General features: G+C 46.8%; 1 long non-coding RNA gene across 2 annotated transcripts in view; it reads right to left on the bottom strand.

Moving 5' to 3' along the window:
* LOC134966149 (uncharacterized) overlaps positions 1–19,544 on the bottom strand; it is a 108,366-nt gene that overhangs the window by 37,370 nt on the left and 51,452 nt on the right. For both annotated transcript variants that reach the window (XR_010188591.1, XR_010188590.1), the window contains exon 2: positions 1,769–1,897. This is a non-coding gene — a long non-coding RNA (uncharacterized LOC134966149). The remainder of the gene's footprint in view (positions 1–1,768; positions 1,898–19,544) is intronic.

Raw genomic sequence — 19,544 nt, 5'->3', positions numbered from 1 at the left:
TTTTCCGGGGATTCCCAGGCTCTCTCACATAATTCGTTTAATTCATGTGAAGGGGGGAAAGTAACCTCTTGTTTTTTCTCCCCAAACATATTAATCCTCTTGTCAGTGACAGGGATTTCCTCAGCAATGTGCAATACATCTTTCATTGCTATAATCATGCATCGGATGGCTTTAGTAATTTTAGGCTGCAATTTAGCCTCATCATCGTCGACACTGGAGTCAGACTCCGTGTCGACATCCGTGTCGACTAACTTAGACAGTGGACGCTTGAGAGACCCTGACGGCCCCTGCCCTGTGGGATCAGGCACTGGTTGAGACCCTGACTGTCCCACGGCTTCAACATTATCCAACCTCTTATGTAAAGAGGTTACATTATCATTTAACATCTTCCACATATCCATCCAACCTTGTGTCAACACCTGCGGTGTCGACACCACATCCATCTGCACCTGCTCCGCCTCCACATATCATTCCTCATCAAACATGTCGACACAGACGTGCCGACACACCTTACACACTCTGGGAATGCTCTGACTGAGGACAGGACCCCACTATGGCTTTAGCGGAGACAGAGAGAGAGTATGCCAGCACACACCACAGCGCTATATAACCCAGGGATTTACACTACCAAATGTGTTTTCCCTGTAGCTGCTGATTATCACCTTTTTGCGCCTAAATTTATGTGCCCCCCCCCCCCCCCCCCCCCCTCTCTTTTTGCCCTTGGAGCACCTGGATACTGCAGGGGAGAGCCCAGGGAGCTTGCTTCCAGCGGAACTGTGAAGTAAAATGGCGCTGGTGTGCTGAGGGAAGAAGGCCCCACCCCCTCAGCGGCGGGCTTCTGTCCCGCTTTATCTGTGTAAAAAAATGGCGGGGGTATCCCTATATACAGTCTAGGACTGTATATATGGGTATTCTGCTACAAAAGGTATCTTATTGCTGCCCAGGGCGCCCCCCCCCCCAGCGCAGTGCACCCTACAGTGACCGGAGTGTGTAAGTGTGCTGGGGAGCAATGGCGCACAGCTGCGGTGCTGTGCGCTACCTTATTGAAGACCGGAGTCTTCGTGCCGCCGATTTCTAAGTGTTCTTTCTTCTCCTGGACCTTCAGTGCTTCTGGCTCTGTGAGGGGGACGGCGGCGCGGCTCCGGGAACGGACCGCCAGTGTTCGATCCCTCTGGAGCTAATGGTGTCCAGTAGCCTAGAAGCGCAACCCGGCTGCATGCAGGCAGGTTTGCTTCTCTCCCCTCAGTCCCTCGTAGTAGTGAGTCTGTTGCCAGCAGGGCTCACTGAAAATAAAAAACCTAACAAATCTTTATTTTTTCTAGCAAGGCTCAGGAGAGCCCACTAGGTGCCACTGCTCTGTCCGGGCACAGATTCTAACTGAGGTCTGGAGGAGGGGCATAGAGGGAGGAGCCAGTGCACACCAGATAGAGTACTAATTCTTTCTTAAAGTGCCCAGTCTCCTGCGGAGCCCGTCTATTCCCCATGGTCCTTACGGAGTCCCCAGCATCCACTTAGGACGTTAGAGAAAAATATATATATATATATATATATATATATATTTATAGAGATAGATAGATATAGATATATATATACACACACAGTATATATAAAAATATGTATACATATATGGTTCTTAGGTGTAGCGGCAACCTGGGGTCTTGCTCACTCCAAATAAAGTCAGACGGCTCACACCATGCAGTGGGTTAACGTTTCAGTTTAATTATAAACTTTCGACAGAACAACAAAGTACAAGAACAAGTGAGCTTACCTTCATAGCTGAACACCCTGTGAACGTGCAGGCATGGACTCCCTGCTGGGCGTCGTGCCGGTGACGTCATGTGATCGCGTTGTGTGCTCTCCAGCACTACTTCTGGTTCCGCTGTCTCCAAACGACATACTAAACAAAAAACAAGACAGTGCCATCACCATGAGAACAGGCACAGAAAGATGAAAACTTAGAAGGATGCATAGCATAGACACAAAACGTTAGTCCCAAAGACATCACTAGATACGGCAACATAATAACCAAGTATGGTCATACAGCCAGATAATAACAGCAAAAATATCTACAGTTAAAGTTCAAAAGATTTTCTCTTACGTCCTAGGTGATACTGGGAATCCATTTAGTACCATGGGGTATAGACGGGTCCATTTGGAGCCATGGGCACTATAGAAGTTTGATAAACGTATGCTGGCTCCTCCCTCTATACCCCTCCTACCAGACTCATGTGCCTGAAGGAGCCGGTCACATCTCTAGAAGCTCCTGAAGAGTTTTCTGCATTTTTTTTTAAAGTTTGTTATTTTCAGACAGGACTGGTTGGCACCAGCCTGCCTGCTTCGTGGTACGTGAGGGGGGCGGGGTGTAAACGGGCCAACCCCACTAAGGGTCAATGGTCCTGTTCCCAGCTGACAGCATGCTAGCTCCTGAGGGAACTATTTGCAAGCCCCACCACGGCGAGCGTACATTCCCGCATCACGCCGCCACCCCTAACAGAACCAGAAGAAAGAAGAGTGGTGAGTACTAAGCCGGCGTCCCGGTTAGAGGCTCGCCAGCCATTATGGTGGCATTAGGGTACGGAGACGCAAGGCTTCTACACGGGGCGGACTGAGTCTCCAGACTTAGTACAATGTAGTGTACACAGTACTGACTGGCAATACATGCTTAAAATAGGATTTTAATTACCTACCAGTAAAGCCTTTTCTCGTAGTCCGTAGAGGATGCTGGGGTCCATATTAGTACCACGGGGTATAGACGGGTCTGTCACAAGCCGTGGGCGGCTTACCCCTGCGTGCCTGCTGGTCTGTGTTGCGGCCTCCGCCTTCGATGGTCCACGGGCTCCGGCGTCTGGCTGGCGCGGCTCCCGGCGGTTCCCCGGGGCAGGGGCGCCGCCATGACATCCAGCATCATGTGGGAGGGGAGCAGGTGACGTCATCGGACTGTTCCGCCAATCCAGCGGAGGCGGGAGATTCAAAGGCAGACACCGGGCAGAGCCTCGGCGCCTGAGTATCGTCTTTTCCCAGAAGTGGATGCCAGTGCTTCTGTTCTCGGCGGATCTCTCTGCAGCATACCCCAGTGTCTCCGGCATTTCCAGGTGTCAGTTGTTGCACAGCTTCCAGCGCTCCCAGACGCTGCTGGGTTCCACTGCGCTCCAGTCACCAGTGCTTCTTGGAGTCAGCGTGGGCTGCAGGTTAAACGTCGCTCTCAAGTTATACAAGTCCTCAGTGTCTTTAACCCTTGCTCTCAAGTTATACAAGTCCTCAGTGTCCTTAACCCTCGCTCTCCAGTTATACAAATCCTCAGTGTCTTTATCCACCGCTCTCAAGTTCTTCAAATCATCAGTGTCTTTAACCACCGCTCTCAAGTTCTTCAAATCATCAGTGTCTTTAACCACCGCTCTCAAGTTCTTCAAATCAGTGTCTTTAACCACCGCTCTCAAATCATCAAATCAGTGTCTTTAACCACCGCTCTCAAGTTCTTCAAATAATCAGTGTCTTTAACCACCGCTTTCAAGTTCTTCAAATCATCAGGGTCTTTAACCACTGCTCTCAAATCATCAGTGTCTTTAACCACCGCTCTCAAGTTCTTCAAATTATCAGTCTTAATCACCGCTCTCAAGTTCCTCAAATCATCAGTGTCTTTTAACCACCGCTCTCAAGTTCTTCAGTCACCAGTATCCTTTACCATCACTCACAAGTACTTCCTGGACATTTCTCCATACACTCCTTCTCTGTTATGTGACATTGTGTTGCTCCCTTCCTGCAATAAAGTCCTTTAATATTTTCACCAAGCTTTACTGTCAGAGTCCTGTATGAGGAAGACCTATATCAAGCCATCCCTGTTCCGACCCAACTGTGGTTCCTCTCCCCTACCATCGGGAGAACCCCCGAGTTCACAACACCCCCAACCTAGGTCAGTGACACGGCCCATGGCAACAGTTCCACCCAATCATCTTGCGAGGGAGAGAGATAAACATGGAGAAAAGTCTCTAAATCTTGATTGACGCGTTCAGTTTGCCCATTGGTTTGTGGATGGTAAGCGGATGAAAACTTGAGTTTTATTTGTAAGGCCGCACAGAGAGCTCTCCAGAATCTTGCAGTGAATTGTACCCCCCTGTCAGAGACTATTTCCTGAGGTAAGCCGTGCAGGCGGAAATGTTCTCGGATAAATAACAACGCCAACTTGGGAGCTGATGGTAACCCGGTCAAAGGTACGAAATGTGTCATCTTAGAGAAATGGTCGATAATTACCCAGACAGTATTGTGACCCTTGGAGAGGGGCAATTCGGTGACAAAGTCCATAGAGATATGGGTCCAAGGCCTCTGAGGAATGAACAGTGGATGCAACAACCCCGCAGGAGGCAAACGAGGAATTTTGTGCTGAGCACACTGAGGACATGAGTTGACATAATCTTGAATATCCTTCTTCATAGTGTCCCACCAGTAAGACCTTCGTAGAAACTCCCACATCTTTTGAACTCTAGGATGACCGGAAAACTTGGAAATATGAGCCCACTGTAACAACCTTGGTCGAAATTTAGCTGGCACAGACATTCTCCCAGGAGGAGGACCCAAAGCGGTGGGAGCCGCTGACATAGAAACTGGACTGAGAATCAAAGCCTTCTCAACAGAATTCTCCTCATCCGAAGCTGTTAAGGAACGGGATAAAGCATCAGCCTTGGTGTTAAAAGTCCGGCCCGGTACTTAATAACAAACGAAAACCGAGTAAAGAAGAGCGCCCATCTAGCTTGACGGGGATTCAAGCACTGGGCCGTCTTGAGGTACAGCAAATTCTTATGATCAGTGAAAATGGTAATTAGGTGTTTAGCACCTTCCAAAAGATATCTCCATTCCTCCAAGGCAGATTTTATTGCCAAAAGCTCTTTGTCTCCAATGGTGTAATTCTGTTCCGCAGGAGAGAATTTGCGAGAATGGAAACCACATGCATGTAACTTCCCATCTGAAGCGTACTGCGAAAGCACGGCACCTATGCTTACCGTGGAGGCATCAACTTCCAAAAAGAATGGTTTTGAAAAATGTGGTTGTTGAAGTACTGGAGCGGACATAAAGGCTGCCTTTAACTGAGCGAACGCTGCTACAGCTTCAGAGGACCAATGGCTTGGGTCAGAACCCTTCTTGGTTAGGGCAGTAATAGGTGCCACGATGGTAGAAAATCCCTTTATGAATTTCCGGTAGTAATTTGCAAAACCCATTAACATTAATCATTGTACCGCTTTCAAGGAAAGAGGCTGAGTCCAGTCCTGGATGGCTGTGAGTTTCTCTGGATCCATACGAAGCTCCGTGCCCGAAATTATGTAACCAAGAAATGGAATAGAAGGAACCTCAAAAGTACATTTTGAAATCTTGCCATAAAGATGATTCTCTCGCAATCGAAGAAGTACCTCCTTGACCTGTGTTCTGTGCTCTGTGAGATTTTTAGAAAATATCAGAATGTCATCCAAATATACCACTAAACTTAGGTATAGCATATCCCGAAAGACTTCATTAATGAATCCCTGGAAGACGGCAGGAGCGTTGCTGAGGCCAAACGGCATTACCAGATACTCGTAATGCCCGTCCCTGGTATTGAAGGCCGTCTTCCATTCGTCCCCCTGTCGGATACATATAAAATTATAAGCTCCCCTTAAATCAAGCTTGGTGAAAACTCGGGCTCCGCGAACTCTATCAAAAAGCTCAGTAATGATAAGTGCGACCCCGAGGTGGTATTTTCCCCGGAATAAGCTCAATGGGGCAGTCCCAGGGTCTATGCGGTGGTAGCTGATCGGCCGCTTGCTCCGAGAACACGTCAGAAAACTCCCGATAGGCCTCCAGAATGAGCCCTGCATCTGACTTGGAAGATACACGGAGTGGATAGACAGGGGTGAGACAATTCGAATGACAAAAAGGACTCCAAGATGTTATCTGTGTCGAACTCCAGTAGACGTGAGGGTTGTGAAGTTTGAGCCAAGGAAGGCCAAGAACCAGATCGTGGGGCATCTCCCGAATCACTAGAAATTCCAGGTGTTCTTGATGCAGAGCTCCCACTTGCAGTTTGATTGGTACTGTACAACTTGAAATCAGACCGTTAGAAATTTGGGTACCATTGATAGCAGTCAACGTAATAGGTCGTTCGACCGACCGTAGCTGAAAACCCAGATCCTGGGCACAGGAAAGGGAAATAAAATTCCCTGCAGCCCCTGAGTCCAGCAGAGCCTTAACAGGTTTGGCTATTGACCCAGAGAACAGAGACACGGAGAGTAAACAGTCCACTGGCGGAGAAGGTTTAGAAGAAACCCCTAGCTCAACTCCTCCGGAACAAGCTAGGACTGCCCGTTTCCCGGGCGAGACTTGCAAAACTTGAGAAAATGATCCGCGGCTCCACAGTAAAGGCAGAGTCTACCCTCACGACGACGCTGACGTTCCTCTGGGGACAGCCGAGATCGATTAATCTGCATAGGTTCATCAGGACTTGAAATAACCATCTGCTTAGACGGAAGAGATCGGACCCTTGATCGATCTGACCGACTACGTTCGCCACCTCGTTCCTGCATGCGAAGATCCACCTTTACACAGAGCGAGATCAACTGTTCTTAAGAATCCGGCAAATCTCTAGTGACCAACTCGTCCTTTAGACGATCGGAGAGCCCGTTCCAAACGGCAGCCCGAAGGGCATCATTATTCCAGCGCAATTCTGAGGCTATGGTCTGAAAATTAATCACATACTATCCCACTGAATGAGAGCCTTGTCGGACACGAAGCAAGTCTGCAGAGGCAGCGGTCGTCCTGGCGGGCTCATCAAAGATACTCCGGAATGACGTAATGAAATTGGTGTAACTAGAAACCAATGGATCAGATCACTCCCATAATGAAGACACCCAATCCAACGCTGAACCCTCGAGCAAAGAAATAATGTATGCCACCTTGGACCGATCAGTAGGGAAGTTATGTGAAAGCAGTTCAAAATGTACCTCGCACTGATTGAGAAAACCACGGCAATTCTTTGGATTCCCATTATAGCGAGAAGGAGTAGGGAGCTGAAGGCGTGACCTGGTTCCAGAGGAGGATGGAACATTACTAGAGACAACCACTGGAGCGGGTACTGGAGCTGGGGCCGGTACTACTGAAGCTAGAGAAGTCTGAATTTGATCCAGCCGGCCAGATAATTCCTGGAGATAATGCATCACCTGGGCCCTGTGCTGCTTCCTGACTTTGTACTTGAGAAATCAAGTCCTGGATGGTACTTGCCTCTGTGCTCCGATCCCCCGGGTCCATGAGGCCTGAGTATAGTGTCACTGACCTAGGTTGGGGGTGTTGTGAACTCGGGGGTTCTCCCGATGGTAGGGGAGAGGAACCACAGTTGGGTCAGAACAGGGATGGCTTGATATAGGTCTTCCTCATACAGGACTCTGACAGTAAAGCTTGGTGAAAATATTAAAGGACTTTATTGCAGGAAGGGAGCAACACAATGTCACATAACAGAGGAGTGTATGGAGAAATGTCCAGGAAGTACTTGTGAGTGATGGTAAAGGATACTGGTGACTGAAGAACTTGAGAGCGGTGATTAAAAGACACTGATGATTTGAGGAACTTGAGAGCGGTGGTTAAAGACACTGATGATTTGAGAGCGGTGGTTAAAGACACTGATGATTTGAAGAACTTGAGAGCGGTGGTAAAAGACACTGATGATTTGAAGAACTTGAGAGCGGTGGTTAAAGACACTGAAGATTTGTATAACTGGAGAGCGAGGGTTAAAGACACTGAGGACTGCAACACAGACCAGCAGGCACGCAGGGGTAAGCGCGGTTCCACTGCACTCCAGTCACCAGTGCTTCTTGGAGTCAGCGTGGGCTGCAGGTTAAACGTCGCTCTCAAGTTATACAAGTCCTCAGTGTCTTTAACCCTCGCTCTCAAGTTATACAAGTCCTCAGTGTCTTTAACCCTCGCTCTCAAGTTATACAAGTCCTCAGTGTCCTTAACCCTCGCTCTCCAGTTATACAAATCCTCAGTGTCTTTAACCACTGCTCTCAAGTTCTTCAAATGATCAGTGTCTTTAACCACCGCTCTCAAGTTCTTCAAATCATCAGTGTCTTTAACCATCGCTCACAAGTTCTTCAAATCATCAGTGTCTTTAACCACCGCTCTCAAATCATCAGTGTCTTCAACCACCGCTCTCAAGTTCTTCAAATTATCAGAGTCTTAACCACCGCTCTCAAGTTCCTCAAATCATCAGTGTCTTTTAACCACCGCTCTCAAGTTCTTCAGTCACCAGTATCCTTTACCATCACTCACAAGTACTTCCTGGACATTTCTCCATACACTCCTTCTCTGTTATGACATTGTGTTGCTCCCTTCCTGCAATAAAGTCCTTTAATATTTTCACCAAGCTTTACTGTCAGAGTCCTGTATGAGGAAGACCTATATCAAGCCATCCCTGTTCCGACCCAACTGTGGTTCCTCTCCCCTACCATCGGGAGAACCCCTGAGTTCACAACACCCCCAACCTAGGTCAGTGACAGGGTCCACCAGGAGCCATTGGCACTTTAAGAGTTTAACAGTGTGGACTGGCTCCTCCCTCTATGCCCCTCCTACCAGACTCAGTCCATTTTGAATTTGAAGTCCCTGAGATAAGGGTTCAATGATTTCAAGTTCAGAATTTATACAAAAAATGGAAGTTTAAGATATATTCCTGCGCACTCTCACCACAGCCCAACACAAGGTGCTATCCTGGTGGGTCACCTCACACACTCAAAGATTAATATACAGAAAAGGGTTTGGATAGGACCCTAAGTGGCGCAGATGTACAACAAGGTACTCAATATATTACCCGGGTGGGTCAGAGTTCGTCAATTTCACAAGGGATGGTCCATGTATAAATTCAATTCCGATGAATAATATGTGGAGAAAACACAGTTCATATGCAAGTGTTCAGTATAAATCCTTCAAAAGCTTCAATAACAGACTTCCACCCAGGTTCCTTCGACTATGATCTATTTGGGATGTGAAGTTTTTATCTGTACAGGTTCACCCCAGTGTTGATGGTGAAATGCTGCTCACATGTGTGCTTACTTTAAAACACTGTGGATAACACCTATAAAGGTTCTTTGCTCTTATGCGAGTAACTCCTTGTAGTTAAAATTCATGTGCAGCTATATACCCATATTTGAATTCCTTTACATATGGTGCTAACATTCGTGCTTACTTCAATAATCGTCGTACTCTCATATAAAGGTTTCATTCAATATGCTCCTGTGTCGTCCTCATTCATTCCTTAGATTCGCTTTATGCTCAGTATTAAAGCACAAAAACAAAGGAATATATGAGAATTCATATACAATTTATTATTAAAAAGTTCTTTTAAAAAACAATACTGGTTGACATATCACAATAAGCCAGTGATACAGATGCTATATGACACAGCAAAAACCATGAGAAAAAGATGGTAACCCGGGATGTCTCACCGTTTTGCTGGATACACTGGTACAGGCAACTCCTCTCCTTTCACATGCTCCACCAACGCGTTTCAACTATTGTGTAAGTCATAGGTTCTCAAACTCGGTCCTCAGGACCCCACACAGTGCATGTTTTGCAGGTAACCCAGCAGGTGCACAGGTGAATTAAATACTCACTGACACATTTTTAAAGGTTCACAGGTGGAGTTAATTATTTTACTTGTCATTCTGTGAGGAGACCTGCAAAACATGCACTGTGTGGGGTCCTGAGGACCGAGTTTGAGAACCTGTGGTGTAAGTCTTTATCGAGGTGCATGTGAAAAATGACATTTGCTCTCTTTATACCATATGGTTGCAGTACATAATGTAAAAAAACAACTTCAAAATTATTTATAAATGATAAAATAACGGTATAGGGACGTTCTCCCGGCGTGCATTCCAATTACCGTGGAACGCTTCGCACTTCCGCCGGACATCCAGTGTGCGCTCCATTCCCCTCCAGATGCGTCACATTTCCGCCGGACATTACGATGGTTAATGGGGATTGTACAGCGCCCTGGTCCCATGCGTTCCACACTGCCCGACATGCACAATGAAGGCTGCTGACGTGTTTCCTGCCCGTAGAGTATTCTTTCTGTATTCATTGCCATCTTCCGCATTGCTAGGATACGTGCATAAGACATCCAATATAGGATAGATATGATTAATATATAGCATGTCTCTCCTCCAGTAATGTTTGTATTCCATTACACGTCCCTCATGCATTTCAACTGGTGTGGAACGCAGCAATGCGGAAGATGGCACAATGTCCACCAACAATACCAATTTTCAGATAGCGACCAGTAAAATAGCTCTGTCTCTGATTTAAAGAATCGGTGAGGTGAGAGAGTTTGAAACTCCAGCCTGTACCCCCGGGCCACAATATCCTGTATCCAGGCCGGACGACACCCAGACGTGGCTGAAATGCCGGAGTCTCGTACCCACCTGACCTACTTTCAGGCTGTGCGGTCCACCGTCATGCTGAGGACTTTGAGGCACCAGAAGCAGGCTTTTGGTCCTGGGAACCTGCAGGAGCAGGCGTTTTGGATTTGGCACGATCACCTCTACAGAAGGTGTGAGAGGGCTTGTTCTTTCTAGTCCTAGTGGGCCGAAAGGACTGTGACGTGTTGGGAGAAAAAGGCTTCTTCATAGCCGATGCAGCTGAGGGGAGCAAAGGAGACTTGCCTGCTGTAGCTGTGCCAATCCACGCATCCAGCGTCTCCCCAAACAGATCCTGACCTGTATAGGGTAGGCTCTCCACACTTTTCCTGGATTCCGCATACCATTGGCGTAGCCAGAGATCTCTGCGAGCCGAGACGGACATGGAGGAGATCCCCGCAGCCATGGAACTGTCGAAGTCAAAAATATTACATACACACCACATGCAAACACCAGAGTGGCCTCTGTGCGAGCACGTTTTCAACGTGCGTACGCATACACGAACACTACGTACACTGGTTCACGAGCCTTGCGTATTGGCGCGTGGTATGAGTAAATATGGTAGCATACGCATTTGCACAGAAAAGCCACAAAGTCATTTTCAATATTGTATTTATATATAGTGCAGAATTTACACATAGGGGGTCATTCCGAGTTGATCGCTCGCTAGCAGTTTTTAGCAGCCGTGCAAATGCTATGCCGCCTCCCACTGGGAGTGTATTTTAGCTTAGCAGAAGTGCGAACGAAAGGATCGCAGAGCGACTTGTCAAAGTCGAAAAATATTGCAGTACACACATCACGTACAAATTACATACAGATGGCCTGCTGCGCGTGTACTTGTTCTGCCGTACGTGCACATATACGCAATTTGCGTACGGTCGCTCCCGCGGTCCTGCGCGTGGTGTCGGTATTTACGGCAGAGTTTGTGAGCGCATGGAGGGCTATCAAAACATTGCATATTTAATCCAAATAGTGCACATTGTACACATAGTCCCCTTGCACCACATCAGAAAATTATAGCTGTTTAAATGGTAACAGAACAAAGGGATTCACCTTTACAGGACACGATGGGACAGAACAAGGTTACAAGGTGGTGTTTGGTATCCAGCTGTAGGGTATTTTAAGGGAAACATTCTGGTGTTGGTTTGCGGAAGATCACATGTTCCTGAGGATAGTTATATGCAGAAGCAGAATATAGATATAAACTGTATTTACTGTACATTATGTATGCAGCGGGAATCCAGAGACCACCTACAAGAGCAGTGAAAATAGACATCGCCCACCTATTCAAACAGACCTATGACCTCTCCTGTACTGTAAATGACCATCCCTGTGTCCAATGGACAAAGAGATGACAGTATCCATTGTGTTATGTTTTGGATGAAGTGAATAAAGAGAGCCTGCAGCAGGCTTGGTCACACAAGACTCTCAACGCAATCAACCTGATTGCGGAGGACCGGGCCGGGTTGCGCAAGCGAATCTACTCACGTATGTACGTTGACTGTAACCATTTACTCTGTTGTATTGTAGTGCATAATTTGTATTGTTAACCCCCTTTCAGAAATATTACTCTGTGGTGTCGGAACCCAGTGATTAACTACAAATCGGTGTTGTGTCCTCTTTTCCCTGCTAAGGTTTAAAGTGTAATAGCATCACACTGCATTGCTGCAAAAGGTTTAAAGTGTAATAGCATCACACTGCATTGCTGCATAAGGTTTAAAGTGTAATGGCATCACACTGCATTGCTGCATAAGGTTAAAAGTGTAATATCATTGCATTGCATTACTGCGAAGGTTTAAAGTGTATCTAAGTGTGTGTAAGGTATAGCTTTAATTCCTGCATATCCTTTTTAATAACAAATATATAAATCAATGAGCTTTGGAACTTAGGTAATGTGTGGGTGTATTGTTTTCTCTTAAGGGATACAGCGTTTGCGATGTACAGCGCACTTTTATCGTACATGGTAATAAGATGTGCCTGGCGTCTGCAATATATATTAGAGCGGGCATTTTAAATATTTGTGAGAAATCTAAAAATGGCATTCATAGATGGGGGCTCTGGTCCGCGATATCACGTTCTTGATAAAGCACTGTACATTACAAATGCGGTTGAAATTGACCAGCTCCAATGGACGCATTGAGAAGCTGAGAAAATCATCATATCCGTGTGTATTGTCGTTTTATTAGTAAGACGCTGATATGAAATTCAAGGGACAATATGTTTCTCATAATATTTAAGATGATAAAATGTATTTTTATTGTTGCAAAACAAGGTTCAAATGAGTCATATTGTGTTTGATTCAGATTGGATTGCTTATCTGTTAAGTAGGGTTAAAAGTACATTTAAAAGTTGCTGCAATAGCCTTGATATAGTGTTTTTTTTAACTCAGGCCTAAAATAACTTCAGGTGCTTGCATGGTGCATGATTTCTTTGTGACAAAGGAAGCCGCATGGTCTGTCCTCCATTTTGGACTAACCACATGGCCTGTCCACCATTTTGTGTAACCCTCATGGATGTGGAAGGGGGAGGAGCAGCGGCCATTTTGGGAAGGTCATTTTTCTAAATGGCTGATTTTCAGTCTGCTCAGAAAAATCAGCTCTCCCTAGTCACAATCAATCACCATTTATGAGTTACCAATGCATTTATTTAACCCATGCCATAGTCAATTACAAATAGTTTCAGATGGGGCTTAATGAAAGTTAATAGTAAGATGAATACTTGATGTAGGAAGTACACACAGATAAAAAAAACAAAGTTTTTTTTCTTTTACCTCTAAGATTTAGCTAACTCTGCTTACTATAAGATAGCCATTGAAATGCAAATTAACCTGTGTAACTGCTTTTTATTAGCAGTGAACAACCCTCTTGAACAGGCAGTCAAAAGCACACAGCATTGATATGCAAATTAGAGACTTTAAAGGAAATGCATTCGTTTCAGTAGGTGTGTACTGTGTGGGGGTTCTATGAGAGTCAAGTGATATATATTATATAAATATAAATTATATATAATATTATTATAATTATGTGTATATTTATATCAGTGTATGTTCTGCAAGATATCTATCCAATCTGAATCATACCATTTGAATGATTGATTATTGCTAGATTCATTTAGAACTATGTGAAAACCGGAAATATTTGGTGCTATATAGTTAAAAAAAATACAAAAAATATTTAAGGAAGTAAGTGTAAGACACACACGCAGCCTGGCCTAGTTGTAAAGGTTTATACAGAAGAAACTGTGTGTTGTGTTAAGTGAGCGATTATAGTTAATATTGCTCACATTGATAGAATTGTGTGATTTGTACTATTGCGGACGTACGGTTTTTGTACACGTGTCTCGGACAAAGTACGGGACTGCGTACGCAACGTAAAGACATACGCACGGTCGCGTGTTTACGCAACGTGCGTAAGGGTACGACTGCTAAGTACAAATTACACAATAGTATCGTTTAATTTTAAGGAGGGACAGCAGCCACGCTACATTAGCACAAATTGCACGGTTTCCAAGATTTAGTTTAAATAAAACCTTTTTTACTGTATTGCCTCTGGGAATAAAGCTGTTTTATCTGAATGAAAGTTAATTTTCTGTACAGAAAAACCAAAGTGTATCTGAGTGAGCGAACGTAACATTGAACATGGTGGACCCCAGGAATTCGGGATCCCGTAGAAGTGGTACACCGAGTGAGTGGAGACTCGGTGGCGTGAGGCAGCTGACTCATGTTAATATAGATTGAAGTACAAAGGAGCAAGGTAGCAGAGTACCGCAGACCAGAAGGTCAGCGAAGTTTAGAGTACCGCGGCCCAGGGGGTCAGCGAAGAAACCCATATAGGCCTTTTTTTGATACGCTCCGGCTGAGGTTTCGCAGCATGAAAATCGATTCCATTGGTCGTACGGCGGATAAGTAACAAGTACCTATACGCTGTGCGATTGGACCGCGCGTGAGTGGGTGCAATATCTAGTGCGTGATAGCCTTTTTACGAGCTTTGCGTAAAATCACGGGATCATTAGTGCTGTATATAGCATACGCAAGCATGATTTGTGTATAATAAAGGTTAAGGGAGTTTTCGCTGGTCTCTCTCAGGAAATCTCCAACGACCAATATTTACTGGAAAGGGTAAGTTATTCCCAGAAACTTCCAGTAAATAGAGGTTACGTAGGGGCCCTAGGTTGGGTACATTGCTGCGCTATCAACAGTGTATGGTAGTACTGGCCAACGTGGGCGTGAGTGGGTGAAAGCACTCGGAGAACTTTCACTGTTGCCTTATATTGAGTATTTTGTTTTTTTTGTGGGATTAGCCGAAAGGGTAATACCTGCAAATTATGGGGGCCTGTTGCTCAAGTAAGGGACGTGCAACCAGGGTTCAGGTTGACATTCCGCGGCCCAGGGGGTCCACGAGGTACATCATGTGTGAGAAGCATGGACCACACACAGAAGTTTTTTGCAATGAAAGGGAACGTATGACTGCGGAAGATAGGGAACTATTCCCTAAGGTAGGCAGTTTTGAACGAGAGGTATTGCAGGATTTAAGGATTAGGATATGTCTAATAAAATCCAGAAAACAAAGGATTAGACATACAGATTGTTTAAACTTATGGCAACAAGAAGGGGATATGCAAGGGAAATTAACATACGCAGCAGGTTCTAAACCTAGCGGGAATGAGAACACAGACACACCATTGTCGACACAGGTCGAAGGGGAACAGAAGGCTACAGTCAATGATACATCCGTAAATGATAGTAATATGCAAGAGCAATGTATTAACCCTAACTTTTGCAAAATGTATCCTGTTTTGACGTCTCTCCACGGTTTTAGGTCACAGGAAGATGAAGGATTCAGTCAAATCGCAGCTCTCCTCCAAGCAGTCACCTTGCAGGAAACTCAGGTGGGGCCTGTCCAACCAGGTAGTGCAGTAACAATATTCCCCAATGAAAGAACGGGTGAGGTCACAGCTACCGGTAAGTGTGAGACAGTTCATTGCACAGAGACAACAACACCTCACTGTAAACAGATTAGGAACGGAATGGTAGAATTACACCCTGTCTTGGAAATAGTAACTCCCAATGGGGGAACCAATAGTCAGGGAATAATCCTCACCAGGAATAATGCAATGTATCGCCCGTGGCCCAGAGATGAGCTGCGATCAATCATTTCAGAATTCCCCGACCCTCCGAAGCATGTAGCCAGATGTCAGAAATTTTTCAGAGATCTGGGTAATGCGTATGAACCGACAAACAAACACTGGCGGATATTTTTGAAAGCGTGCCTACCTCCCAATATTGACAACCAAAAATGTATCACTGATTGTAGATTAGAGTCGAATAGTCTTATGACTGACAAAACACAATCAGGTGAACTTACAGCAAATTAATATGCAACTAGAGTTGTTTTTCCCCACAACTGTTAAGTGGAGAAATATTTTCTCCATAAAACAGAGGGAAAATTAAATGACATCTGAATACTTCCATCAGGACCTGCAAATAATAGATAGCTACATGGGGGTATCAGATACAGGGAACGATGCGAATTACAGGGAGGTAGCTGTTTCTGTATTAATGGACGGACTCAATCAGACAGTAAGGGACAGGGTACAAACATATTTTGCCTGATTGGATAGCTTGTCGTAGAGAGTGCGCGATTGAACACCATAAGAATATTGCTAGGCGTAAAGAACTGCAGGAGGAGAGGCTGAGGATTGAAAGTATGCAGGCTCTTACACCAAAGTCTCATCAGCCCAATCCCCAAAACCCTAGTAGTAACAAAAGACCGAGAATATGTTACATTTGTAAAAATAAAGGACATTTTGCTAGAAATTGTACTAGTACAGCACATATCCAATATAGACCCCTAGACAGAGTAAACAAGCCACGTTATTAAACACGGGTGTGGTATTGAAAGTCGACAGTAACTAGGTCGACCACTATTGGTCGACAACAACTAGGTCGACAGGGTCAAAAGGCCGACATGTTCTAGGTCGACAGGTCAAAAGGTCGACATGAGTTTTTAATGTTATTTTGGTGTCGTTTTCTTCGTAGAGTGACCGGGAACCCCAATTACTGCACCGCGTCACCTCGCATGGCTCGCCATGCTTCCGGCATGGTGCCTTCGCTCCGCTACCGCTTCGCTCGGCACAGATTACCGTTCCAATCGTAGTCCACGTGGATCGTTAAGTATGAAAAAGTTCAAAAAAAGTAAAAAATTGTGAAAAACTCATGTCGACCTTTTGACCTGTCGACCTAGACCATTTCGACCTTTTGACCATGTCGACCTTTTGACCCTGTCGACCAATAGTGGTCGACCTAGACATTGTCGACCTAGTTACTGTCGACTTTCAATCCGGATCCCATTAAACACATAGACGGGATCAAGGGACATATATTAAGGAATCACGAGCCACATATATAAAACACAGATTCGGTTAATGGGAAGAACAGAATAAATGCAACTTTACCCTTTTGACAGAACTTACTGGGGTTAGGAGGAGGCCTCTAAACTTCTGCTTCTCTCTCTAGCAGAAGTGACCTCTAAGTAACTTAACAGGAGTTTTGTTAGAGATGGTATACATATAGAGTGCTCCCACCCAGGAAGCACAAAATATGTTAGATACCCACATAGACTAATGTTGCATTTCACTGTTCTAGATGCATGTCCATCACAGGTAGAGGAAATTATCTCAAGGATACCGGGTTCCCTATGAACTTAGAATGGACAAGACACTGGATTGATGGCTGGGATAGTCCCAGTAGAGATATAATACACATAGAATTTTTTTTTGGGGAACAGACCGATTAGGGCAGGGGTGGCCAAACAGTCGGTCGCGGACATGCGACCAGTCGATTGCGATCCGCTGCCCAGCCACCCGAAGCCGCGCCTCTCCTGCCTGCCGTCCTGCCCCTCAGTCTGGTCTCCGGCAGTGACGGCGGAGTGTATAGCTCAAATCAGGCGCCGGTTCGTTAGCCAATAAGAGCTTGCGAACCGGCGCCTGATTTGAGCTATACACGCTGCCGTCACCGCCGGAGATCAGACTGAGGGGCAGGACGGCAGACAGGAGAAGCGCGCGCTGCGCTCTCCACACAGCACGGTGAGCACTGTGGGGGCATATCTGGCAATGTGGGGCATATGTGGCACTGTGGGGGCATATCTGGCACTGTGGGCACATGGCACAGTGGCGGCATATGTGGCAATGTGGGGCATATGTGGCACTGTGGGGTCATATCTGGCACTGCGGGCACATGGCACTGTGGGGGGCATATCTGTAATCTGGCACTGGGGGGCATATCTGGCACTGCGGGCACATGGCACAGTGGCGGCATATGTTGCAGTGTGGGGCATATCTGGCACTGTGGGGGAATATCTGGCACTGTGGTGTCATATCTGGCACTGTGGGGCATATCTGGAACTGCGGCACATGGCACTGTGGGGGCATATCTGTAATCTGGCACTGTGGGGGCATATCTGGCACTGCGGGCACATGGCACAGTGGCGGCATATGTCGCAGTGTGGGGCATATCTGGCACTGTGGGGGAATATCTGGCACTGTGGAGGAATATCTGGCACTGTGGTGTCATATCTGGCACTGTGGGGGCATATCTGAAACTGCGGGCACATGGCACTGTGGGGGCATATCTGTAATCTGACACTGGGGGGCATATCTGGCACAGTGGCGGCATATGTCGCAGTGTGGGGCATATCTGGCACTGTGGGGGAATATCTGGCACTGTGGTGTCATATCTGGAACTGCGGGCACATGGCACTGTGGGGGCATATCTGTAATCTGGCACTGTGGGGGCATATCTGGCACTGCGGGCACATGGCACTGTGGGGGCATATCTGTAATCTGGCACTGGGGGCATATCTGGAACTGCGGGCACATGGCACTGTGGGGGCATATCTGTAATCTGGCACTGTGGGGGCACATGGCACTGTGGGGGCATATCTGTAATCTGGCACTGTGGGGGCATATCTAGCAGTGTGGGCACATGGCACTGTGGGGGCATATCTGTATCTGGCACTGTGGGGGCATATCTGTATCTGGCACTGTGGGGTCATATCTGTATCCGGCACTGTGGGCACATGGCACTGTGGGGGCATAGCTGTAATCTGGCACTGGGGGGCATATCTGGCACTGGGGGCATATCTGGAACTGCGGCCACATGGCACTGTGGGGGTATATATGTAATCTGGCACTGTGGGGGCATATCTGGCACATGGCACTGTGGGGGCATATCTGTAATCTGGCACTGTGGGGGCATATCTGGAACTGCGGCCACATGGCACTGTGGGGGTATATCTGTAATCTGGCACTGTGGGGGCATATCTGGAACTGCGGCCACATGGCACTGTGGGGGTATATCTGTAATCTGGCACTGAGGGGGCATATCTGGCACTGCGGGCACATGGCACTTGTCACACGCCATGGGCGGCATTCGCCGCGCTTACCCCTGCGTGCCTGCTGGTCTGTGTTGCGGCCTCCGCCTTCGGTGGTCCACGGGCTCCGGCGTCTGGCTGGCGCGGCTCCCCGGGGCAGGGGCGCCGCCGTGACACCCGGCATCACGTGGGCGGGGAGCAGGCGACATCATCGGACTGTTCCGCCAATCCACTGGAGGCGGGAGATTCAAAGGCAGACGCCGGGCAGAGCCGCGGCGCCTGAGTATCGTCTTTTCCCCAGAAGTGGATGTCAGTGCTTCTGTTCTCGGCGGATCTCTCTGCAGCATACCCCAGTGTCTCCGGCATTTCCAGCTGTCAGTTGTTGCACAGCTTCCAGCGCTCCCAGACGCTGCTGGGTTCCACTGCGCTCCAGTCATCAGTGCTTCTTGGAGTCAGCGTGGGCTGCAGGTTAAACGTCGCTCTCAAGTTATACAAGTCCTCAGTGTCTTTAACCCTCGCTCTCAAGTTATACAAGTCCTCAGTGTCTTTAACCCTCGCTCTCAAGTTATACAAATCCTCAGTGTCTTTAACCCTCGCTCTCCAGTTATACAAATCCTCAGTGTCTTTATCCACCGCTCTCAAGTTCTTCAAATCATCAGTGTCTTAACCACCGCTCTCAAATCATCAGTGTCTTTAACCACCGATCTCAAGTTCTTCAAATTATCAGAGTCTTAACCACCGCTCTCAAGTT

This window comes from Pseudophryne corroboree, chromosome 10 (assembly GCF_028390025.1).
Source record: "Pseudophryne corroboree isolate aPseCor3 chromosome 10, aPseCor3.hap2, whole genome shotgun sequence".
Classification (NCBI taxonomy): domain Eukaryota; kingdom Metazoa; phylum Chordata; class Amphibia; order Anura; family Myobatrachidae; genus Pseudophryne; species Pseudophryne corroboree.
Note: the sequence above shows the minus strand (reverse complement) of the source record. Positions and strands in the feature narration are given on the sequence as shown.